At 42.9% G+C, this 25,786-nt stretch overlaps 1 protein-coding gene and 1 long non-coding RNA gene across 9 annotated transcripts in view; one reads left to right on the forward strand and one right to left on the reverse strand.

Annotated features, from left to right (window-relative positions):
• Window positions 1-4,026, forward strand: part of LOC120102822 (uncharacterized) — a 29,515-nt gene extending 25,489 nt beyond the window's left edge. The window contains exon 3 of the long non-coding RNA XR_015620697.1: window positions 3,898-4,026. This is a non-coding gene — a long non-coding RNA (uncharacterized LOC120102822). The remainder of the gene's footprint in view (window positions 1-3,897) is intronic.
• The window catches only part of Asph (aspartate-beta-hydroxylase), a 212,298-nt gene that overhangs the window by 78,538 nt on the left and 107,974 nt on the right, over window positions 1-25,786 (reverse strand). The gene's annotated exons all lie outside the window — the stretch shown is intronic.

Here is a 25,786-nt window from a genome sequence, read left to right on the forward strand (position 1 = left end):
AGGAAAACACAACCAAACAGGTGAAGGAACTGAACAAAACCATCCAGGATCTAAAAATGGAAATAGAAACAATAAAGAAATCACAAAAGGAGACAACCCCAGAGACAGAAAACCTAGAAAAGAGATCAGGAGTCATAGATGCAAGCATCACCAACAGAATACAAGAGACAGAAGAGAGAATCTCAGGGGCAGAAGGTACCATAGAAAACGTTGACATGGTGATTGTACCAGCTTGCAATCCCACCAACAATGGAGGAGTGTTCCTCTTTCTCCACATCCTCACCAGCATCTGCTGACACCTGAGTTTTTTATCTCAGTCATTCTGACTGGTGTGAGGTAGAATCGCAGGGTTGTTTTGATTTGCATTTTCCTGATGACTAAGGATGTTGAACATTTCTTTAGGTGCTTCTCAGCCATTCAATATTCCTCAGCAGAGAATTCTCCTTAGCTCTATACCCCATTTTTTAAATTAACTTGAGTATTTCTTATATACATTTCGAGTGTTATTCCCTTTCCCGGTTTCAGGGCAAACATTCCCCTCCCCCCTCCCCTTCCTTATGGGTGTTCCCCTTCCCACCCTCCCCCCATTGCCGCCCTCCCCCCAACAGTCTAGTTCACTTATACCCCATTTTTTAACAGGGTTATATTGTTCTCTGGAGTCTAACTTCTTGAGTTCTTAATTTATATTAGATATTAGCCCTCTCAGATGTAGTATTGCTAAAGATCTTTTCCCAATCTGTTGGTTGCCGTTTTGTCCTAATGGCAGTGTCCTTGGCCTTAAGAAGCTTTGTAATTTTATGAGGTCCCATTTGTCTATTGTTGATTTTAGAACATAAGTCATTGGTATTCTGTTCAAGAAAATTTCCCCTATGCTCATGTGTACAAGGCTCTTCCCCACTTTTTCTTCTATTAGTTTGAGTGTATATGGTTTTATGTGGAGGTCCTTGATCCACTAGCACTTAAGATTTGTTCAGGGCAATAAGAATGGATCGATTTGCATTCTTCTACATGCTGATCTCCAGTTAAACCAGCACCATTTGCTAAAAATGCTATCTTTTTTCCACCGGGTGGTTTTAGCTCCTTGGTCAAAGATCAAGTGGTCATAGGTATATGGGTTCATTTCTGGGTCTTCAATTCTATTCCACTGATCTACCTGTCTCTGTACCAATACCATGCAGGTTTTATCACTATTACTCTGTAATACAACCTGAGGTTAGGGATGGTAATTCCCCCAGAAGGTCTTTTATTATTGAGGATAGTTTTCAATATCCTAGGTTTTATTCCAAATGAATTTGCAAATTGCTCTTTCTAACTCTATGAAGAATTGAGATGAAATTTTGACGGGGATTACATTGAATCTATAGATTGCTTTCAGCATGATGGCCATTTTTACTATATTAATCCTGCCAATCCATGAGCATGGGAGATCTTTCCATCTTCTGAGATCTTCAATTTCTTTCTTCAGAAACTTGTAGTTCTTGTCATATAGATCTTTCACTTGCTTAGTTAGAGTAACACCAAGGTCTTTTTCATTATTTGCGACTATTGTGAAGCGTGTCATTTCCCTAATTTCTTTTTTGAGCCTGTTTATCCTTTGAGTAGAGGAAGTCTACTGATTGAGTTAATTTTATATCCAGACACTTTGCTGAAGTTGTTTATCAGGTTTAGGAGTTATCTAGTGGAAGTTTTTGGATCACTTAAGTATACTATTATCTGCAAATAGTGACATTAATTTGTATCCCTTTGACCTCCTTTTGTTGTCTAATTGCACTGGATAGGACTTCAAATACTATATTGAACAGGTAGGGAGAGTGGGCAACTTTGTCTAGTAAATCTGGTGGTTCCTCAGAAAATTGGACATAGTACTGACATCCCAACTATACCACTCTTGGGCATATACCCAAAAGATGCTTCAACATACAACAAAGACACATGCTCCACAATATTCCACAAAGTTCATAGCAGCATTATTTATAATAGCCAGAAGCTGGAAAGAACCCAGATGTCCTTCAACAGAGGAATGGATACAGAATATGTGGTACATCTATACAATGGAGTACTACTCAGCTATTAAAACCAATGACTTCATGAAATTCTTAGGCAAATGGATGAAACTAGAAAATATCATCTTGAGGTAATCCAGTCACAAAAGAACACACATGGTATGCACTCACTGAGATGTGGATATTAGCCCCAAAGCTCGGAATACCCAAGATACAATTCACAGACCACATGAAGTTCAAGAAGAAGGAAGACCAAAGTGTGGTCTTCAGTCTTTCATACAAGGGGGAACAAAATACTCAAGGGAAGAAATATGGAGACAAAGTGTGTAGCAGAGACTGAAGGAAAGGCCATTCAAAGACTGCCCCACTTGGGGATCCATCCCACATACAGTCACCAAACCCAGACACTATTGCAGATGCCAAGAAGTGCATGCTGACAGGAACCTGATATAGCTGTCTCCTAAGAGGCTCTGCCAGAGCCTGACAAATACAGAGGTGGATGCTTGTAGCTAACCTTTGGACTGAGAACAGGGTCCCCAGTGGAGGAGTTAGAGAAAGGACTGAAGGAGGTGAAGGGGTTTGCAACCCATAGGAAGAACAACAATATTAACCAACTAGATCAACCTGAGCTGTCAGGGACTAAACCAACCAAAGAGTACACAGGGATGCACCCATTGCTCCAGCTGCATAGGTAGCAGAGGATGGCCTTGTTGGACATCAATGGAAGGAGAGGCCCTTGGTCCTGGGAAGGCTGATGCCCCAGTGCAGGGAAATGCAGGTGGGGAGGTAGGAGTGGGTAGGTGGATGGGGGAGTATCCCCATAGAAGCAAGGGTGGGTAGGATGGCATAGAGGGTTTCCAGAGGGGAAACCAGGAAAGGGGGTAACGTTTGAAATGTAAATAAATAAAACATCTCATTTTTAGAAAGAGTCATATGTAACCACCGTAGTCCCACAATATTTCCATAACAGCATAAACACACAGAAAATATTAAAACCTCATAGCACCCACTACCAAGAAAATAGTCTGCCCCATTTTTCATACTGAAATTCAGGTTTTAGCCTATCATGGTTAGTTTTATTTTTGAATGTTTATAAACATAGGGAAGTTTTCTCAGTTGTAAACTTTCACCCCATACTTATTCTGGAGGCATATGAACAAGTTACAGGAATGATGATTCTGGTCCTGAGAGCAGACAAGAGCAGGCAAACTTTCTCTCGTTCCCTGTGCCTCAATGTTCTCATCTACAAACAAGAGCTTTGTCTGGTTCTCTTAAGGCCTCTTCAGTCTCAGAAAGCCCCTGTGTCTGGTTTTCCTCAATTTAATCAGTTTACTAGAGTTCGTTCCCCACCCCACCTCCCATGGCCCAGGGATTGAATCCCAAGTCTAACACATGCTAGGAACACGCTCCACCACTGACCTATATTCCTTTCTTCTTACTTTCAATTTTTGAGGCTTGATATCATTAATTCCTCAAAGACAGATTTGAACTCATTACTCATTCTACATCCCAGGCACGTTCTGAAGTTGTAATCCTTCTCCCTCAGTTGTCTGAGTAGCTCAGATTATAGACCTGCACCATCATGACCAGCCACTGAGCCTTTCAAAGTAATCACATAGGGGATTGGGAAGGATGGTTATTTTTGTTGAATTTGGATCGCTTAAGATGGTTTGTTAGAACTCTGTCTATGTTACAGCGGAGACTTCTATTTTCCAATTGCTGTTGATACAGGTCTTTATCCAGAAGTACAAGCAAATGTGACTGTTACACTTCAAATCCTTGCTTCCTTTACTATGCTATAGTTGAGGTATCAAGACAAATACAATTAAAAAGGACAAGAACAGTAGAAGGCATGGAAAAATTAGTCATGATTGTTTTTTTCATTTCCCTTTAGGTCATAGAAAATGTATATCGGAGAAGCTGGCCACCTACAAAAGACCCAGAATCTTCACATTTCACATGAACTCCTTCACTCAGACAACAAGCAAAACAATTTCTCCAATAAAAACAAATGAAAAATTAAGACATTTCTACCTGTTTTCTATGCCTACAGTGTCATACAAGTCTGAGAATCTTTCTGAAATGCAGGTGGTTTATGCTACTGCATTATTCAAAGAAATCTTGTTGATCCAAGAATGTCCAAAACAAAGCTCCAATTCCTTCAAATGTCAACAAATGCCAATCCTACCAATAGGAAATGACACCATATGTTGGGAGAACATCTACAAGGCCCTGCAGTGAACACTGACTAGGCTATCTTACATTAGTCACCAAGTAGAGAAAATCCAAAGTCTTAACCTTCTAAAGGTCATGATCGTGCTTGGAATTTCAACAGGATATTTTTAGAAGGAAGCTAGAGCCTTGTGTAAAGTTAGTGTTCCATTACTGCACGATAAACCAGATGCTGAACTTATATGATGGCAAGGTTAGTTTTGGCATACGTTTTCAGAGGTCTTAGTCCATGTTCAATAGATTTCAGTTCTGGGCTGAAGCAGTACTCCATGAGCACAAAGAGGAAGAAGTTGCTCACTTTGAGCAACAGAAAGCAAAGGAGGATGAGGAGGGGCTGGGAATCCCAGGATCCTTTAAGTCAGCTGACCTACTTCCATGAGGCTCCACCTCTTTTTTATTTTATTTTATTTTTTTATTAACTTGAGTATTTCTTATTTACATTTGTTTTTTTGTTAACTTGAGTATTTCTTATATACATTTCGAGTGTTATTCCCTTTCCCGGTTTCCGGGCAAACAAACCCTTCCCCCCTCCCCTTCCTTATGGGTGTTCCCCTCCCCACCCTCCCCCCATTGCCGCCCTCCCCCCATAGACTAGTTCACGGGGGTTCAGTCTTAGCAGGACCCAGGGCTTCCCCTTCCACTGGTGCTCTTACTAGGATATTCATTGCTACCTATGAGGTCAGAGTCCAGGGTCAGTCCATGTATAGTCTTTAGGTAGTGGCTTAGTCCCTGGAAGCTCTGGTTGCTTGACATTGTTGTTCATATGGGGTCTCGAGCCCCTTCAAGCTCTTCCAGTTCTTTCTCTGATTCCTTCAACGGGCGTCCTATTCTCAGTTCAGTGGTTTGCTGCTGGCATTCGCCTCTGTATTTGCTGTATTCTGGCTGTGTCTCTCAGGAGCGATCTACATCCAGCTCCTGTCGGCCTGCACTTCTTTGCTTCATCCATCTTGTCTAATTGGGTGGCTGTATATGTATGGGCCACATGTGGGGCAGGCTCTGAATGGGTGTTCCTTCAGTCTCTGTTTTAATCTTTGCCTCTCTCTTCCCTGCCAAGGGTATTTTTGTTCCCCTTTTAAAGAAGGAGTGAAGCATTCACATTTTGATCATCCGTGTTGAGTTTCATTTGTTCTAGGCATCTAGGGTAATTCAAGCATTTGGGCTAATAGCCACTTATCAATGAGTGCATACCATGTGTGTTTTTCTGTGATTGGGTTACCTCACTCAGGATGATATTTTCCAGTTCCAACCATTTGCCTATGAATTTCATAAAGTCATTGTTTTTGATAGCTGAGTAATATTCCATTGTGTAGATGTACCACATTTTCTGTATCCAGTCCTCTCCACCTCTTAAAGGCTCTGTCATCTCCCAGTAGTACCACGAGCTGGAGACAAAGACTTCAGTACACAGCCATTGCAAAGCACTTATCCTAACCACAGAAAGTGTTACTGGGGAAAAAGATATTAAAGGGAAAACTAGAAAGGTAAGTACATGTTCTGTGTACAAAATACTTAGGATAAGAAATCTTTCATCTGTTTCATGTATGCATACATTACACATGTGTACACACACACACACACACACACACACACACACACACAAGTTGAGTGATCCTGTGTTTTGAATGATATGCATCACATCGGATATGGGATTTTCTGCCTGTGGAATTCTATCAGTGCACAACAATGTTTTGGAGCCTGCATCATTTCTGACTTTGAGATTAGAGATGTTCAGCCCACAGTTATACATGGTAGGGAAGGAGTAATAGTAATATATCTGGGAAGAAGTGGAATGGTCTTGGGAATGACAGAAACCATAGCTATACCCAGGTAAGGGTAGTCCTCTAGGCAGAGGAAGACGTAATTACTCTGTAACTCAGTACTGAGTGCATGCATTGCATGCGTGCCTTTTTTTTTTTTTTTACTGCAGATGTAGTGTGCCTTGCTCCTGTTGCTGTGACTTCCTCCGCAATGATGGACTTCCAGCTTAAGCGTGAGCTGAAACAATCCCTTACCCTTTAAGTGGCTTTCGTCAAAATATTTTATCCCCATGACAGCACAGAAAATGAAGGCAATCAGTAAGCTGTACCTCTCTTGTTAGCTGCTTACATTTTAAGCAAAAGGGCAGACACACTAAAGTCTGGTGTCACAAAATACCAATTCGTGTATTAGCAAAACCTGAATTTTCTAGACTCTGGTGGGCTGAAGGTGCAAGGCTGCTTCGAAGTCTGCCTGTGCAAAGATGGAGCCTACTTACTGATGCCAAGCTTGCTGCAAGAGCCAACGGAGTCCACGCACATGCTCAGTGATCGTAAGGTTTGCAGAGGATGAACGCACAGCACACCCAAAAGACCAGTGCAACGTAAGACCTAGGCATTGGCACCCAGACAAAGGAGTCTACGTGAAGACAGAAGCCACACAGAGAGACAGGGAATCTGCTTCTATCTGCGGCTGCCACTTTGATATACGTGATTACTAATTAAAGATAGGCATTAAATTAACTGTGTGAACATGTCCCACAAACCCCCCTGAAATGCTTTACTTATTTGAGGGAATAGTATCTACCTTGAGTTTCTTCACTGTTGTGCTTCCTGGACCAGCATCCTTCCCAAGTTGGCCCCCTAGCTCTGTTTTCATCCTCTGACACTTATCTGTGAAGCCTACATTTCCTATATGCAGCTTCAAAATATGCTGCAAAACTGCATACTTGACTTTTTTGGGGTGTTTTGTCTATTTGGCAAACTCTTCCACGACTTCTGTTAAAGGATCATCTATCTCACTACCTGTGATCCTAACTTAAAGCGAAGTCATTTATGATCCTTCATCAAAAAAGAATACCTTTTCTGTGCCTATATTTTATTTCTAGAAGTAGAAGTAGTAGTAGGAGGAGGAGCAGGAGGAAGAGGGGGGAAGAGGAGGAGGAGAGGGAGGAAGAAGACGAAAGGGAGGAAGAGGAGGGGGAGGGGGAGGAGGAGGAAGGATGGAGGAGTGGAGGAGGGGGAGGAGGAGGAGGAAGGATGGAGGAGTGGAGGAGGGGGAGGAGGAGGAGGAAGGATGGAGGAGTGGAGGAGGAGGAGGAAGGGGAGGAGAGGGAGGACGGGGAGGAGGAAGCACTCCTCATACTGTTAATGTGGATGTATGAACAGCACTCAACTTTCTCATTACTTTCTGACCCTCTTCCCCTTGCAGGCCTGTTCCAACAAGGAGAGAACTGACCTTAGCATCATTGATACCCAGTAGTTTGGCACTTGACCCACCATAGAGAAATCCTTAAGAACTGTTTCTGAAAGTATGAATACATGAACAAACCCAGACATCTTAGAAGGGATGGCAGCAGGATCAGTTTGCAATTCAGGTATACTGACAGCAAAAGTATACAAAAGTATACAAAAGCAGCAGTTGTAAGAAACATAGGTACACAACAAACAGAGAACACTGTTTTAAAGAATATCTAACCCAAAATGTTCAGTTGACAGGAAGGACAGAAGAGGAAGACAAGAAAAAGAAGCAAGGTAGGCTCAAACGGTTTCCTATAGAACACCCCAAGGAGGGCACTGGTATGTATTCCACATGTCGTATTCTAAGTCTTTAGTGAATTTATTAGACCTGAACAGATATGACAGGACAGGGGTGCAGCTTCTAGTTTTCTAAAGTTCAGCTATTTTTAGCGTGACAGCAAAACTCCATAACACAGTTTGCTTTTATATAACATGTTATCAAATTCTCTCTCTCTCCCCCTCTCCTTTTCCATCTCCCTCCCCCGCCCCCCCCTCTCCCTCTGTATGGATGTAGTCTCAGGTAGCCTAGGATGGCCTTGATTTCACCATGCATCTGAAAATGACCTTAAACATCTGACTCTCCTGCCTCCATTACAACATGATGATAGACATGAGTCATCGTGTTAGGTTTTAAGACTGAACCCAGGGCTTTGTGAATGCCAGGCAAGTATAGTACCCACTGAGCTACATTCTGGGCTTCTCAAAATTCTTTTTCTCTTGTTAATGAAACAAAGGTCTCGCTGTGTTACTTAGACTGGCCTTGAACCCACTGCCTGAGGTAATCTTCCTACCTCACCAATCCCAAGTCCTGTTTATGGGTGCCAGTTACTACCAGGGGGATGAATTCATTGTTGATATATAGTCATCATTTATTGAGCACTTAGAAACTTAACCATGTGTCCCTTACCTAGGACACAGATTCTGTGAACAGCAGGAGTCAAAATTGGGTCTCAGGTTGTCCCCAGCAGACTGCAATGCCAACAGTCTTTACAACTGCTTCCTATCTCTGGCGTCGGTCCCAGACATTGGGAGAGTGGGCTGTTCACAGCTTTGTTCATGGTGGCAGAGTGGAATTAAGCATTAGTGTAAGTAACACATTGTGCGAAGGAACTACCAACTTTGTATTACTGTCTCTAAAGACAAAGGTAACTTTATAAAACCATAGTAATTTCCCTTTATTTTGTGTCTTCAGCACCCAGTTAGATTACACAAGCACACAGAAAGACAAGGGTGTGAGTCTCAGGGCTGCCACTTGTTTGAAACATGGGGCTAAGCCACCGTTACCATCAGCGTAATGAAGGTATCTGACTCTACCTGTCTGCCACAAAGGATAGCCATAGGCATCAAGCACCACAGCGACATTAGTTATGATTCTTACACATGGCTTCTTAATGTGCTTTAAAATTCTGCCTTTTCGATTCAACGGGAAATCTGTATTAGCTATCTTATTAGTAAATGTGTAAAGGCTTTCTTCTTTTTTTTTTTTTTTTAATTTCACATTTTCTCTATGGTCAAACAATTCTTTGGTAGAGGTGCAAGCCAACAAAACGCAAATCTGAAATGCCCTGTTGTACAGGCTATCTTCCTAGCCAAACTGTTGCAATTTTCTATAGCCCAGGGTAGGCCTGCTCAACAAAGATCATCACAGGTATGTTTGTTGACCTTTCCTCTTGGAAGGAAGGAACAAGGCAGGTTGGGTCATGGAACCCTCACCCCAGCATTAAGCTACCCCCCCCCAACACACAAACTCTATGCAATTCTACACTCACTGTATGTGGCTGTAGGATCTCTGGGAGAAACAAGAGGCTATAACTGGGGAAGTGTGATGGTTTGAATATGCTTGGGTCAGGGAGTGACACTATTAGGAGGTGTGTCATTGTGGAGGTGGGCTTTGAGACCCTCTTTTAGCCATGTGGGAGCCAGTCTGCTCCTGGCTTTATTTGCATGAAGATGTAGAACTCTCTCAACTCCTCCAGTACCACATCTGCCTGGACACTGCCATACTCCCACCTTGACGATTAGTGGACTGAACCTCTAAACCTGTAAGTCAGCCCCAATTAAATGTTGTCCTTATAAGAGTTGCTTTGGTCATGGTGTCTGTTCACAGCAGTAAAACCCAAACTAAGACAGGAAGGATGAGTGGAGCAGCTCCCGTCTACACAGCACAGGAAGCTATCATTCCTGCTGTATGCATACCTTCCAGTATGGATTCTTTAAGGTTATCCATGCTCTTGAATGAATATAATGCCCCACCCATTACTCTAAGTAAGCCTAAATATCTCATTAGCTCCCCAAGATAAACTCTAATGAAGTCCCAACTTGGTTTGTGTTTGGACCTTACAAGAAGGGATACTGGGCTGGAGAGATGGCTCGGTGGTTAAGAGTACTGACTGCTCTTGCAGAGGTCCTGAGTTCAAATCCCAGCAGCCACATGGTGGCTCACAACCATCTGTAATGAGATCTGATGCCCTCTTCTGGTGTGTCTGAAGACAACTACAGTGTACTCAAATAGGGGAGAATACCTGTATGGGGGAGAGGGAGGGAGAGGGGAGGGGAGGGGAGGAGGGCTTATAGACAGGAAACTGGGAAGGGGAATAACATTTGAAATGTAAGTAAAGAAATATATCTAGTAAAAATATAATAAATAAATAAATCTTTTTTAAAAAATCATTAAAAAAAAAAATCTGGTTGTTTTCATCTCCCTCAAGTGAAGGAATTTTAGTCACATGCCCAAAAGTCTGAAACTTTCTGAGTAACACACGTTGTTACAAATCTGATACTTCAATACATACAAACTTTGTTTCATGCAAAAAAATTAATGTCTTAGTTACGTTTCCTGTTAGTATTATAAGATATCCTGACAAAACTCAAAGATGGAGAGATTTATTTTTAATTCAGTTCCAGGTTCCATCACATCAGGGAAGGGCCATGTCAGGGTGTCAAAAGCTTGAGGCATATGGTTGTACCCACCACAAGGAAGCAAAGAGTGAAGAATCCCTGTGCTCAGCTCACTTCTCCCCTTTTTATACAGTCCAGGAAATAGGCTTAGGGAATGGTACCACCCATGGGTGAGTCTTCCAATATTAATTAAAATAATCAAGATAAAGTCCCTGAGGCTTGTATCTCAGGTGATTTTATATCTCATAGTGCCGACAATTGAGATTAACCTTCAATATAAAATATAACCTTCAATATAAAAAATAACTTGTCTATATGAATCAAGTAAATATGAAATATAACTGAATTGTATGACAAGACTGGTTTCTCAAGCGCAAGGCATCTGACTTCGCATATGTAAATATTCCAAAATACTGTAAATCTACTTCCAAATATTTCAGGTAAAGGATACCCAACTTCAACATGTATTCCTCAGAAATATGAAAAATACTAGTGACTGGCTTTTATTACAGTAGTTACCAAAGGTAGAATCTGATGCAAATTCATCAAGATTAATTAATTTGAAAAGCAAAATAATTTATTTATTTTTTATTAGATATATTTCTTTGTTTACACTTCTTTTTCTAGGTTTCCTGTCCATAAGCCACCATCCCCCCCGCCCCTCATATGGGTGTTTCCCCCCCAATCAACCCCCCTTACTGCTCCCCCTCCAACATTCCCCTGCACTGGGGGTCAAATATTGGCAGGACCAAGGACTTCCCCTTCCACTGGTGCCCCAACAAGGCTATTCACTGCTACATACGCAGTTGGAGCCCTGGGTCAGTCCGTGTGTACTCTTTGGGTAGTGGTTTAGTCCCTGGGAGCTCTGGTTGGTTGGCATTGTAATGCAAAATAATTAAAGGGAAAGAAATATGAGATTGTATTATAGTGCCCGAGGAAAATGTGCTTCCCACCTATGATGCAGGATAAAGCTAACAGAGCAATTTCGCTACGGTCATCTTGGTAAGTAACAATGAAGGGCACATCCTAATATACATACTAATCTTCCTGACTTAAAATCAGAGGTTACATTTGATGTTTTTAAAACAAAATCACGGACAAATTTCAACATAAGGCATACATGAAGACACGTTAGAAGGAAGAGTAAGCAAGCAAGTAAGCCCCTACAGAGAGATTTCTGATGGAAATCTCTCTGCTGAGCGCGGGACAAGCAGGCTTGCATCTACGTTGGAGTGTTCCTAGGAGAGCAGCAGGGAATGTGGGCCGGAGCCCGCAGCCATTTTCTCTTTCATTTAAAGGTGGGAATTGTGCAAGGCCTTCCCTACTGCTCTGCATCCCACTGGCTCTGCAATCAGTTTGCTAGGAAATTGAGAGACAGACACGTTCTCTGCTGTCGAGAAACCCAATCAGCAGACGGTCATAGAAGGGCTTCCGGCAGGAGCCTTTCTCCGTGTTATTGCTGTGAGAGAAAGGAAAATTAATGTGCCAGAAGTAACCCCTTGTGAGGTTTTCATTCTCTAAGGCTACACACTTCACAAGGAGGAGTGGGAGAAGGGGTACATTTGGACCACTTTGGGGAGATGCTCTGGCTAAGCTGCCAGGCTTCAGCCACAGTGTGATGGGAAGAGTGGACAGGGCCTCCTTCCTGGCCTCCTCTGGTGGAAGAATAATGGACCTTTGTTCTCCTCAGAATTAAATACCAACTACAAACCAGCAGGAGTCCAATATTCAAAGCTTACCCTGAACAGGGAACATAAATATTTTTTTCAGCTAAGAGACACTAACTAATCTGACACAGTAAACATTCTATAAAGGGCGACTGTTTTCCTCTGCCCCCTTGATGGAAATACCGTGAGGTGCAGCTGGGAGCCTTCCATGGAGGCAGGAAGTATTTCAGTTCATTAAATGGAGTTGGCTGCCTCCCCATAGGGTTATTTTAATAAATTATACATCATTCCCCTCCTAAAGTAATAATCCTTCAACAGATGTGACCCCATATGCTAAATTAGAAATTTTAGACACTAAGCGATGCGGTCTTTTAGAGGTAACAGAAAGCCCATCAGTGCCAAGGCGGGCCACACTCTTACACAGTCTTACGAATGCCCCCTCTGAGGTTCAGGAGGGAAGAGCTCAACCCTGGCTTCACTCCAGACTCAGTTCTGACCATCCTTGTCCTCCGCTTCTCTAACCATTAACTGAGTATTAAGCAACACAAGACAGAAGCTGGAAGTGCAGCCCCAAGCTGGATCCCATGCTCAGCACAGGCAAAGCATAGGCCCCAGCCTCAGCAAGTGAATGGGTAAGGGCGACAGTGGCTGGACAGGGACCTGCTCAGCAGCAAGCACAACTCAATGTAGAGACATTGACACATTCAACGTAGAGAAGGCAGAGAAGCCGACTGAATATGTACATGTTCAAAAAGCATCACGCGTGGCTGAAATGCATAAGGCTACTACCCATATTAACAACCCCCAAAGCGTTACTGCCCAATGCAATAACTGGCGGTCATTAAAATGAGATCTGTAGTCTCTGATTATCAGCCATGAAAGTCTGTAAAGCCTCCACTGTCAACGATGTATGTCAGAAAACTATCTTCCAAACTGCACTGATTTTGTTTAAATGGTGATTAATAGTACTTGAACTCTTCCTTTAGGAGCTTTGTTTCTGTGAAAGTGATTTCCCATGAATATCAAAACAATGCCCTTCATATAATCTCCAAGCCTGGCCATGGACCACTGTCTCTGGGAGAACCTAAAAAAAAAAATAGGAACCCCCAAACCCCGATGATGGGTAAGCAGCAAGTGACTCTGAGGTACAACATCTCTCATACATCGACACACAGAGGACTGTATGGCAACAGTAACGACTTAGGGATTTACAAGAGAGTTCTTGATGCTGGATTTTCACTGAATTGCCTCACTCTCAACAGGTTCTGTAGGTTTAATGGGCGTTTGTCAGCATAATAGTGACTTCCTTCAATCAGCACGTAATTCCTATGATTATGTATACGTATATGATGTATAGGTACAGGTATATGATATATAGGTACAGGCATATGATGTACAGGTACAGGTATATGATGTATAGGTATATGATGCATAGGTACAGGTATATGATGTATAGGTACAGGTATATGATGCATTGGTACAGGTATATGATGTATAGGTACAGGTATATGTGGAGATATCACTGTCAAGCTCTAATACAAATATGATCAGAATAAGAGACATTTCAACCGAATCTTTCAGATTTGTTCCTGAAACCAAAACGAGCGCCTGCACACCTGGTGTTACAGAAGTTCTGAATCTTGGCTTTTGGGAGCAATGGTGGATAGAAGATGCAGACCTTTGGCAAGCAACCCAACTGTGACTATCTTGGTCTCCAGAGAATGAGAAATGCTTACCCTTATCTGGGCAACCGAAAAGGGGTAAAACTATTTCTGATAGTTTAACAAACAGGGGAAAAGTTATGTGTTTAACTGGTACATTTCTCATTATAAACATACATGATTTTAATTTATAGTAGAACCAGGGACTTAAACATATAAGTTGCTATAATGTAGAAGCAAGCCATTAATAGCAACAAATAGCAGTACAGTAGAAGGGGGTATTTCCTTCAAATACTAAAGTTATGGTTAAATATGACAATGTTTTAAATATCTTACATAACTCATGAGACAACGGTTCCCTAGAAACTGTTTCTCAAACCAGCTTTAAAGGGAAACTTCTAAAAGCAGACAGGGTGACCAGGTCCTACTCAAGAAAACGAAAATAAAGAAAACGGAAGGAGATGTGAATGGAGAACAGGATGGGGAGAGGAGAGTACGGGAACAGACAATGTCAGGTGAATTAATTAAGGAAACCAGATAAAATGAAGTGAAAATTCTTGGAAGCCACAAACTTTAAGAAGTAGGGCTGGAGAGATGGCTCAGATGTTAAAGAGTGCTGACAGGGGCTGGAGAGATGGCTCTTCCAGAGGTCCTGAGTTCAATACCCAGCAGCCACATGGTGGCTCACAACCATCTGTAATGGGATCCGGTGCCCTCTTCTGGCTTGCAGGCATACAAACTTAAAAAAGTAAGTCATAAAGAATTAAGCTGAATATGCTTGTCAATTAAAGAAATTAAACTTGCCGTTCAAAATCTTCCCACAGAGAAAACTCTAGGCCCGATAATCTCAACTGGAGAATTTTACTAAGTATCTGAGGAAGAAGTAGCACAGAAACTCTTGAAGAAAACAGACTGTTTCTCAACCTACACCATGAGCCAGCATTACTCAAGACCAAGAGCAGACAAAGACATTACATAAAAAAAACACTAAAAACTAGTGTGCTTTACGAACACAGGTGCAAAGGATTCTCGGCAAACGTCTGGCAAGCCCAATCCAACAAGACAAAGGGAACTGTACAGTAAGGCTTAACTCCGAACCGTACACTGCTAGGCTAACATTTGAAAATCAATGAAGGCTATTTATCATACCAGGACAATATAGATGAAGAAGTGAAAGAAGCTATTTGCAAGATAATGTTTTCTACTTTTTGAAACTACCGCGGCATACTCTCCAAACTCAAGATGAAACAAAACAAGCATACCTATAAAAAAAAAAATACAAAAAAATAGGTAGAGACACTTCCTCCAAGACAAGGTAATATGAGGAAGTTCAACAAAGGATGTTCAAAACCATCCGTCTTAGGAAAATGAAAGCTAACACCAAATGAGAAATAAACACAGAGCTATCGGAGTGGCCGCAACAGCCGGCAGCGGCCGAGTAACAAATCTTGGCAAGGGTGGCCAAGAACTGACACGTGATCAAGAGAGCCTGAAATTAATTTGTACGTCCATTTGACATGGCTTAGGAATTTCTCCAGAAGTTAAAGACATACCATGTAATACAACCTTTCTACTCCTATAAACCTCAAGAAAAATGAAAGTACGTGTCTTCACAGTGACTTCGTACATGGATGGAACTAATCCAAACGCCTGCGAGTCAACTGATGAACGAACTCTAGTATAGCAATAAAATCCACAGCACTTGTCAATAAAAATAAGGTACTGTCCTGGTATATATTTAAAAAAAAATGCCTAACCTTTTACCCTGTGCCGTGCTGGCACCCGTAGGGCCACGTGGCACTGCAGGGTATTTTTATCTCAGGAGCTCCAAGCTGCCCTCAGGTACTCCCAGACCCAGGCAATCCGAGAGCCCTTCCAGCGTGGCACCTTGCCACACTGATCTCTAGAGTCAGTTCTGGCACCCGTGGGGCCATATGGAATTAACCATAATTTATCTCTGGTTAGCATCTCTCCTAGTGGCTAGCTACTAGCCGTGAACTCTCTGGTTCAGCAACCTGGTAAAATCAGGGCTCTAGAAGTCCAGCATGGGCTGGCCTATCGTGGCCCCTGCCACGAACTCTGTCCAAGCTCCCAACAACCGTGCCCTGGTAGTTAAAGTATAAACTCCCAATTACCCAGTGAAATCAGGACTCAAGAAGCTGTAATTTATCAATCAGATTTATATGTTAAACTTCCAATCCACAATACATCCACACGATAAACTCACCACCAAATAATAAAGATATAAACTGCCCACCTAGATAAGATAAATTGACCTATAGAAATCCACCCCTTAAGAAATATTCATAACAACCTCAATCTACGTAGAGATGCATGGCAAGGATCATTTACATCTGCCTCCATGTTGCCTCTCTGCTCCTTCCTGCCTCCCCGTTTCCTTCTAAAACTTTGTTCCCTCCTCCATTCCTTGTCCAATGACAAGTCTTGTTTTTACCTTGTATCTGCCTTTACCTGCATAATGACATCAACCTACAAGGTATTACTGAATACTGTTGCACAAATCGCAAACTAACTGCTCAGTAAATCTCTACCCTCAGGCTGGAGAGATGGCGCAGCGGTTAAGAGCACTGACTGCTCTTCTCTTCCAAAGGTCCTGAGTTCAATTCCCGGCACCTCATGGTGACTCACAACCATCTGTAATGGGATCCAATGCCCTCTTCTGGCCTATCTGAAAACAGCTACTGTGTATTCATATACATAGGATAAATAAATAAATAAATAAATAAATAAATAAATAAACAAACAAACAAACAAACACACACACACATACCTACATCTTCAACAACAACAAAAACCCCTCCACCTTCAAATAGAATTTGAAGTACATTCTATAATTCCACTAACCCAGAGTCCTGGAAGAGGAAGGCAAATGCCCAGGAACCTGGGTTTATCAGTGACTGTGTGGTGTGGGGAGGGACAGAAGATGGGACGCAGAGAGTACAGGGGACTTCTGATTCCCCGGGTGTGAGTATTATCTGCATGGTGGTAACTTCTTTGCTGTGACACAGGTCAAACCCTCAGATTGTGTTTCCTGAAGTTTATCCTGCCTACGACACATCAATAAAAGCATTACAATAAACATGTAAAACGTAATTACAGTAAGATTCTATTTTTAAGAAAAACTCAGAATAATTCTGAGGGGCAGGAGACATGGCTCAATAGTTAAAAGCACATGCTGCTCTTGGAACAACAGCCCCGGGGAATCCAGTGCTCTCTTCTTTCCTCTCTACCTGCACTCATGTGTATGCACACACACACACACACACACACACACACACACACACACACACTCACACACACACTCCAGAATTAAAAATAAATCTTTAAGGTAAAGAAAGAATAATTGTGAATACCACGGTTGCACACTTGTCCTGGATAGTGTTTATAATTTGTTTGTTGTTTTGCAGAAATCTTAAAAAGTCCAAAGACTGTGATATTGATCCTGTCTGAAATGTCAAAACTCCTCACATAGCCCTGTCAGACAGGACTGAATCTCCCAATCAGTTTAAACAGCTGCATCCATTGTGCGGTGGGAAACCCCAACACAGGATCCGGCAGTATGTCAGCCATGCTAAGAGCAGCTCCCAGGCACTCTAGCACACACTTACTGAGGCCTCTCCTCATGCTAGTTAGGGCAACAGATTCAAAACTACACCAAATATAAATACACACCCAAATGCCTCAGATAATGGGGAGGTCCACAATGCATACACCAAGCTGGAAGTGACCAGCCAAAATAGGAATTAGTGTACCCACAGACAGGCACTCTACTTGGGCCAGTGAGAAAGGAAATTTAGACAAATCCAGTGTTTGGAGCCTTTAAAACGCAGATCTAACTTGGGGAGCAGGAAGGAGGAAAGTTGATTCCAACATGAAGGAAACTGGGGACGTTGAAACAGAAAGGAAGTAACTTCAAGGATTCAGAGAGACCATGGAGGGGTTTCCAGGGTGAGGGCCAAGGCCTCAAGGTGGCCTGAAGTCAGATGACCTGTTTCTCTGACAATGTTCTGGAGAAGGAAGACTTTGCTCTGCAGACAGTGTGGTGTTACTGTGGCTTTAATGGTGAGGATAACAGACCAGCTTGAAGCCTTTCTGGTACACACATAAGCAGAAATAACGTAGCAATAGACAGATCCTTTGCGATATGATGACCGCAGGGCCACGAGGACGCAGCAAAGGGAGAGGAATTATTTAAATTTCTGTCATAAATGAATGACCAGATGTTAAGAGAGGGAAAACGTATTGAAAATAAAACTCGATTTCCTATGCTTATACACGTTCATGTTGCTTTTCATAATGCATGTCTGAACACACCACCACTTAGAAGGTGGTGACATTCCACAATATCACAAATTATTGTCATCCCCCAAGATATATTATGCTGTGATCCTTTGTATGAATAATGTGTGGTTTATTTTTATGCAACAGCACACCACATGTTTTGGTTTCTTAACAGATGGCAAACTCTTTATACCACCGTTTTAAGCTTGCACACTGGGAATGAAAACTATTTATACAGTAAACACTTTAGCTGATCCTATCTTTGGACAAGTTTAATTAAAGAATGAGATACCAATTGCACAATCAAGGAGACTCATGGGAGGAAGAGGGAACTTGCTTCTTTGCTGAATACATTATTTTACTCTAGCAATTTAAAGCATACATGGAAATTAATGGCACTGTTGAGTCTCCCCAAAAATCCCTTAAGCATTTAGCTTTTTTCCATTGCCTGTTTTCAAACTCCACGTTAACACCCAAGGTGGAAAGAAAAGTTCACTGGCTGTTTATTTAATGAGATGCCATCACAAGCCTCCCTCTAATGGCTCCCCAACATGCCTGCACCTCATTCAGCTAGTGGACGTTCACTTTCCCTAAATACACACTTCATGGAGAACCAGCCCCAGAGAATTGGCATCCTTCTCTTGCAATTAAGACATTAGGAACAGTAACCAGGCTGTCATGTCAGAAAGTCATCGTGTTCACCCAGAGCCTTGTGCAACAAGAACCAATACAGATCGCTCGATTGCTAGAACACTTGAATTTGGAGACCATGTAAATTTTACTTAAAACTACATTTTGGGTTTCTTTTGAGGCTGGATCTGTCATAGCCTTGGTGGTCTGAGACTCTAGATAGAGGCAGAGTGATCTTGAACTCAGGACATGCCTCTCTCTCATCTTTGGGAGCCAGGGATTAGAGATATTCACTACTGTTTCAGACCCCTAGGCTTCCTGTTTTTTCGTTTTGTTACATTTTGTTTGTCTTTAATCCATCACAGGGAGAGGGAATGGTACGAGCTGGTGACATCTGTAGTGCAATGTACAAGGAACAAAGCGACACAGTCACGTTCAGTAGACAGAAACCGCAGGAATGAGAGAGTATACGTTATTTCACAAGCGAAGAAAGAAATGTTCCCCGAGACCAAGCGATGGGTTCAGAGTCCCAGGACAAACAGGACAGAGCAGAGACTTCGGCTCTGCTCCAGGCTCCTTTGTGTTGTTTCAGGACAGCGACCCTCCAGTTTAAAATAAGTGATTTCACACAAATGGCAGGAAAGAACATGATGGAGAGCAGGGGGGGACTACATTAGTGGCTGAACAGGTTAATGCTCTCAAATTTTCTGCGTTCTCAGTGACGACCTCAGCGCCCAAAGCCACACTCAGACTCACCCTTGATCCTAAAAGCTCAGTAGAACTGAGTCCTGGTGCCTGAGAAAGCAGAAGTGGCCGCCCGTCCACCGCCAGCGCACTAACCTTGCTCGATGCTGTTAATCTGAGATGTGATTTAAAGATACTTCTCTCTCTCTCTCTCTCTCTCTCTCTCTCTCTCTCTCTCTCTCTCTCTCTCTCTCTTTCTTATTCCCCCCTTTCCAACAAGTCTCTTCACTTGCATTTCATAATCACTGAGAAATACTGAAGGAAGCACACTGTCAAGCTATTATCATACTTCTCAGGGGGTAAAAGGCAATCTGCCTCTGGCCTCCTTCCTCAGGAGGCACAGAGGTACGCAATTAATGGCACAACAACACATACCCTGCTGGGTCCTATACTGTTCGACTCTCGTGACTGTCTGCAGATGCCATGGAAAAAAAAAAATATACTGCCAAGAGACGCACGCGGGGTTCGCGGCAGCAGTTAAAAAAGCGAGATGCCGTATGAATCAAAGTGACAGGGCCCAGAAATTAAATGCTCGCCCAAGTTCATTGGTTTTATGTCCAGGCTATAATTTGCAATTAATGCTATGTCCAGCCTCTGGCTCACTGAATAACATCACTGATCCGTCGTCAGTGCACACACTGGGAGCCAGTGAGCCTCAGGGGCGGAGGAGTCAAATTTCTAGGAAGCATAAAAATTAAGGTTTATTACCTGAAGCACAACTTCATCAAACCCTGGCTTTTACCTAAAGGGTAACAACTGAAGGCGCCATGCTATGTAAACATATTTTATCTGAGTTGATCTTTCAGTGTGCTTCACACACATGAGCAGGGTTAGGATGGCAGGTAACACAGTAAACCAGGCTCCAGACAATGAACACTTAAAGGGGGATGCGAACAAAACCCAGCACAAGAACCAGGACAGGACAGACAGATGGTGATCCCATCAGCACAGTGAGGACCCAGAGTAGAGAAAGTGTGTATCTCTCTGGATAGTGGAAGAAAAATGAGGCCTGCTTGCTTTCTAAAGAGTAAGACCGCCAGGGCTGAGGGAGTCTATCCTGCAGAAAGTGTTCTGCAGATAGCACTGGCCCTCATGCCCCAGTACTGCTGCTCTCTGCAAGAGAGATGAGTTTGCTATGAGCAGGAAGTCCCACAGTTCCTTTCTGTATCAACCTACTACCCGGTCATTAAAAATAAGAGGGTATCAGAATGCATCGAACTTTTACATGAATATAACCCCTGCTGGATACTTGAGGAAAAGCCTAAAAGGCAATGCCATGCAAGAATGGCTGTGGCCCCAAGACAGAGTGAAAAGAAAATGTTAGAATACATAAAATACTTTCTCTTAATTCCTTTCTGTGCACATACAGATGTCTTCTTAAAGAGAAACAGAGAGAGAGAGAGAGAGAGAGAGAGAGAGAGAGAGAGAGAGAAATAGTAACTCAAAAATAAGTAAATAAATCCTACACTCTCTGCTTCAATCACAGCCAACTGGAAAAATGCAAAAATTTGTAAAACAACTGTACGCACATTGGCCTTAAGTAGTCAGTACACCTACTAGTGAATGATCTGGGAGAGAACCATGAAAGCTATTTTAATCATTTTGGTTATTTTATTTATTAAGTTTTGTTCTTTTGCCTGTCCTGGGAGCTTGCTACATAAATCAGGCTGGCCTCAAACTTGTGACAATTGCCCCTGCCCCGCCCCTGCTAGAGCTGAGATTATAGGCGTGTGGCACTGGGCCACAACCCTTGGTTGTGTTTTCTTGTTATTTCAGTATGTTAACAGACAAAACAAAAAGTTCTCCCTGGAAACCTGAAGCAGGTCCATCCTAGCATCCAGTTGAAGCTGCTGCCGTCTGAGTGGAAGGCACAGCAAGACCATCAGGAAAAGGCGACGGGAAGTGAAACCACAAGGTGAAAGACATCAGGCTTCCATTTCCCCAAATCATGTGACCACACACACATAGGCAGTCAGCGCTAGTAACTGCTGTGTCCATGTCTGCAGACGCCCTGCAGTCAGTGCCTAAGCCCTACCAAGTCAGTTTCCTCTAACAGCGGAGCAATTAAGACTCTCAGAGAAGGTGTCTCCCACTGGACGGACTGGTCAGTGAGGAGCAGAGTGGAGTCAGGAGTCCCAGTCTGCAGCCTGGAAGTGGAAGCGAGTGCCTTGCACTTGCATGGCCTGGGGGGGTCCCACCCACCTCAGGTACCACCTGAAGCACTAAAGGACCCTCAGGGTTCCCTCCATTAGCATCAGTGCAGTCATGACCACCCTTATCAGAAAACCCAGACTAAAGAAATGTCCACACTCATCTCCCATAATACCTGAAGTTGAAAGCTGGAAATTTCTCAAATCATTCTCCCTTACTTCTGGTTTAAATCTGTGAGGGACAGGAAAGGAGGAGAAAGGGTGACGTCTGCAGGTGAGACAGACAGAAGAAGGGCAAGAGAGGTGTGGGAAGAAGGGTCATTCTAATAAAAAGAAAAGGTATGCTCTACAGTCTGTGGTGCTACATAAAATGGTAGACAGGTTTCTTCCCAGGAAGAATGAACTAGGTTGCCCAGAGCAAAACAGCCAGGATCTTGTCTATTTTCTCTATGACTGGTGGGATGGCGTGACCTTACCGATGGGAGATATAGCCCAAGCAGCTGCCTAACACTGTAGGCCCGGCTAGCCCCATCGACAACGTGTTGTCTGTACGTGAACACCCATTTTTGAGTCCGACTCACAAACGGCACACTCATGGGTTAACAAATGCAACGAATGAGACAGAACAAGCACAGCCATGTATTATAATAGGTGTTATGGCGATGGTCCCACCCCTTTATCAAAATAGTGCACTACACTGTCCTCAGGGAGATCTGAGCTGACCCAGTCAGTCCCCGTGTGCCGAGGTGAAGTGAGGCGAATCTCTTAGACGCTGGAGCACAGTGTCCTTCAGACAGGGATTTCTGCATTTGGGCATCCTTGACCATGAGTGTGCAAAACCATGGGTAAGAAGCGGACTGTGCCCTTTCTACAGTAAATAAAATCTTTATGTTTAAGGGAAATATAAAATTATATGCTAAGAATTACTTACTATTAAGGCCAGCAGAAGCTACCCATAGAACCATAAAATAGAAAACACTACAGGAACGGGCCTATGGAGTTATGGAACTCTGAATAAGGTAATTCTCACTGTCCCTTTTGAACTAACGCTAATGCTGCTAATTTTACGCCTGATTTAAATAAACTACCCATCGTTCTATTTATAGCACATTTTCTTGCAAGTTTAAGTTAGTCTAGGCATACATAACTAACATGTTTAATTGATTGAGTATACTGATAGAAAGAATGTTGATAAAGTCACGGGAGTTATTCTGGCTTAACGTGCCACAATTCTCTTCGATTTAAAAGAAATCGAGATGCTAACAGACCATTTAAAAATGCCCTAACATTTTCTTTCTCTCCCCTTAAGTAGCTTGTTTTCCTTTCTTGCCCACATTGTCACAATCATTACACAAATTAGTCTTGGCAAATCTGGAGAGCTCAATGGGGAGCATCGGAATGGGATTTTAATGATAAGGAGGAAGTTGCTATTACGGCCCTGCAGAGCGCTTGACTGAGGCAGCACTCTGGTGGAAACAGGTGTCCTGGATCATCATGCGTCCTACAGTAGAGCTGAAACCCTGTGACGAAAACTAAGAAACAAAGCAAATGGGTATTTCAACACAGCTGAAAAGCCTCGACTCTACTTGCCGTGACTGGTAATATATGCTGAGCTTATTTAAATCCCTAAAATTGCTGTAATTAAACTTCTCTCTAAATCAGTTATGTAAGAGTCAGAAATCTCCTATAATTAACTTATCTGTAGAAGTAATCAGACAATAACCGCCGATGTATTTTAGGAGGCACCGACACCGCCGTGGCTGTTGAGCGTGATGGCGATAATGAATCTCGCACGGCAGTTACCCCAGACCCGCTTCTCACAGCTGTGGAGTGGGGTTGAGATTACTTTTCCAAGCTCTTGGACTGAGCTGACTTAAGCGCGGTTTCTACCTTGTTCTTCTGTAATATGGCGAGATCACTGAGACAGAGGGTTGCGGTCTGAACTGACACACCAGCCAGCACAACAAAGCCCAGATGGGATGATGGTACGAATAGTGAAGGGTACTTTGTGTTCTTGGACTGCTAGAAGTGGTGAGCGAAAGCATGTTATGAGCAGCTAAACTGTGTAGACCTAACAATGTGGCCATTCAAGGCAGAGAGGCCTTGACCAAGTTCATGCAGGCCAGATGCATAGGTGGAGTGATTGTCCCTTCGTGACTGGTGTCTTCACAGCCAAGTGCGCAGTTCTTGTCCCCATAGGTGATTATTAAGGGAAGTATCAAACGTCTCACTTTATATTTCCCAAGCTTCCTAGCTCATCGAGTCTTTTGGTATCTGTGTGTATACTTTGTTGCTATGGACGAGAAGTATGTGATGTCCCTATGCGCAGTCTGAGTTCTCTAGAACAATAGAGAATGGAACTGTTTCTTGTGCTCCTGCCTCTGTGTGTTGAGCTTACACAAATACTTCGTCTTTTGAGGCACATGAAGCTAATGTGTAAAAAAAAAACACACAGGGAAGTAACCGTACCAAGGAAGCCCACATATGAGATGTTCAGCCTGCTTAATACTAAGTGGACTGGAATAAACACTTCATTAAAATGTCATCAAAACCTCATAGGTAGCAATGAAAATCCTAGTAAGAGCACCAATGGAAGGGGAAGCCCTTGGTCCTGCCAAGACTGAACCCCCAGTGAACGTGATTGTTGGGGGAGGGTGGTAATGGGGGGAGGATCGGGAGGGGAACACCCATAGAGAAGGGGAGGGGGAGGGGTTAGGGGGATGTTGGCCCGGAAACAGGGAAAGGGAATAACAATTGAAATGTAAATAAGAAATACCCAAGTTAATAAAGATGGAGAAAAAAATTTCATCAAAATATTTATAACCACTTTTTGAAGGCAATGGAGAAGGAGCAAGGGTGGCAGAGACTAGCATGTGCTGTTCTTAGAAGATCATTTCTGCTCCTGTGTGGAGTCTTCCAGCCGCACATGCCCACAGTGCTTTCTGTTCCGAAGCAGAAGACAGAGGAGAGTGGTGGTGGTTCCAGTTCTGTTCAACCTGGTTGTGTGATTCCTGCCCACCTTTATGGGCAGCCTCAGAAAGTATGTAGACAAAGTCGACACAAAAGGGATCTGGTGGTGTACAGGTGATATATGGCTGCACCAAAGAATTACCACACAGAGAATCATGCGACATCTATAATCACTGGGTAAGTTTTTGGACACATGGACCAAAGCTCATGTGTAAAATGGCAGCTGATTTCCCCAAAATGAGTGAACCAAAGAAAAGGAAGTTAAACACTGTGGCATCCCTTCTATGACTGCCATCTTGGAAACCATACTTGGTCATTTCTGTAATACCCCACTGGTGGCATGCTGTCTTGTTTCTTTTCCTTTTGCTGTGATAAAATTTTCTGACAAAAGCGACTTAAAGGAGAAGGGTTTGTCCTGGTTCATAGCTCTGGGTACATCATGGAGGGGACATCAAGGCAGCAGGGCTTAAAGCAGCTGGCCATGTCATATCCAGAGTGACAAATGGACACTGATGCCGAGCTCTCATTCCCCAAGAGGCCAGAATTCCAGCCAGGAATGAATGGCGTCTCCCACAGCCGGGGTCCACTATGTTTCCTGGAGGCCAGTTCCTATGGGGATGTCCTCTGGACAGAACTGCTTCTGCCCAAATAACCCAGTTACACTTCCAGGTCACACTCAGTGTGGGGGCAGGACATGGGGACATAATACTGGATGTATTCAAGTTGGGAAAAGCTAGGATGTCAGATGGTGAAGACCAGAAACAGGAGAAGCAAGTCTTCAGAAGGAACTCTGCCCAAATCTCTGGCAGATTGGTTAAGTTCTAAAGGCGACCCCGTCCCCAAAGGACTTAGATTTTGGAAACAAGTAGAAGCCAAAAGTCAGGGTGAAGATGTCAGCAGCTTTATATCAGTGGCTTCAAATTACAGAAGACAGGTTTGTTGTTTGTTTTGTTTTTCAGTTTCAATGAGGATAAGTTAGTGCCTTACTGCACGTCAGCTCTCTGAAAGAACAAACCAATTTTAGAATTGCCGAGGATATTGGAAACACGATTTACCTTCTAATCAAAAGTTACTACACAGGAGGAGAAGACAGGGATCACCTGACTCATGAGAGAAAAAAATCTACGCAATAGCAATGGCTTTCTATTAAGCCCAGATGTCGATTTTATTAGAAAAAAAATCAAATCAATGATTATCAATGAGTATAAAGAAACAAAGAAAAATAAAGCATTAATTAATGGACAGAGATGGAAC

Source organism: Rattus norvegicus, chromosome 5 (assembly GCF_021556685.1).
Source record: "Rattus norvegicus strain SHRSP/BbbUtx chromosome 5, alternate assembly SHRSP_T2T, whole genome shotgun sequence".
In the NCBI taxonomy this organism is placed as follows: Eukaryota; Metazoa; Chordata; class Mammalia; order Rodentia; family Muridae; genus Rattus; species Rattus norvegicus.